Genomic DNA, 1,382 nt, shown 5'->3' on the forward strand with positions numbered 1-1,382 from the left:
CCTGACCGAGCAAAATGGACAAAGGGGGAAACAGTCGTGAGTCAATTTGGGGTACAAGGATCAGAAATAAAGGTGGGTGAGGGAAGAGTGCAGGGAACATGGTTGAGGCACAATATCTGAAAGACAGCTCAGGGAGAACCTCAAAAAAGAAAGGCAGCATTTGAAGCATAGCATGATATAAAATCGGTGCACGTATGAAAGCAAATTATAAAACATTAGCTCTCCTGGCTTGTGCTTGGAAACAAAAGTCAGTAGGTGCTAGATGGAGTCGCCCTCAATAAAGCGCGATACAAGCATTCCTGGTGGGACCAGGAGTTGTGGGTATCTTTGCAGAGAGAGCTTATCTTTTCCGCCTAAACATCAGAGGCTAGGTTTGACCCATCAATTCCAACTGGTCTTGACAGAGTGGAGTGGGTTTAGCATACCACAGGAGTTATCAACCTGGAGGCCTGTCTATGAGAACCAAAGGGATTAAGACAAGAGAGCTAATGTATTGATTCCCATGTACCATGGGTGCACTGGCCTATACTGATTTTCTGGGACTCCTAAGGGCCAGTGGGGCTGGGTGAGAGCTGCCTCTATACTGGGTATCATCAGTGAGGTCCCTGCTGAGCTGTGCATGCATTAACCTGACCATCATTGTTCTACTTGAAAGAATGTCAACCATCCACCCTAAAATGTTCCGCCTTGTGGAGATGTCCATGCTCTGCCAGCCAGGACAGGTTCACATCTTCTGTACAGGCCTCAGAAAGAATGAGCTGACATGAAACCTGTTGCTTTACCTGCAGTGTGGGTGTACTGAGGGGGATCTCCTCCAGCGATGCTCCCTGCACCCCAGCCACAGACAAAGGCATGGAAAAGAGAGAAGAGAACACAATCACTTGACTGGCATTGGCAGCCTCCTTGCATTAGTGAGGTGTAACGAGGGTGTGGGGAAGCCGGCAGCTCAGGTGCCCTGTGTTTCCGCCCTCATGCCAGGGTCTCCTTTCCCTTTCAGAAGCCAGACTCTGCCAGCCTCTTTTGTCTCCTTATCTGTCTGATCCTCTGTCTGCAGCCACCACATGAAACATCATATCCTGGATGGTGATCACCGCTCTCAGTGATGGGGGTTAGACTCTGACCTCTCTGGTTTCACCTGCCCAGCTCCCTCCCCAGGCACCCCATCTACCTGAGACCAGGCAGAGTCCTGTCTTCAATTGAGAGCACTCTCAGCAAAGTCTGCAGTGTCTAAAAGCTTGGCCTTCCTCTCTTTGCTTTATCTCAGTTCCTACAGTGAACGCTTCTTACCTGTATGAGCTCCTGTTAACCAGTACGCTATTAATAAGAATTCATAGCTTATTGATTAGCAATATCACATACAAGTTCTGTATCCATTCATCCAC

This window comes from Pleurodeles waltl, chromosome 10 (assembly GCF_031143425.1).
Source record: "Pleurodeles waltl isolate 20211129_DDA chromosome 10, aPleWal1.hap1.20221129, whole genome shotgun sequence".
Classification (NCBI taxonomy): domain Eukaryota; kingdom Metazoa; phylum Chordata; class Amphibia; order Caudata; family Salamandridae; genus Pleurodeles; species Pleurodeles waltl.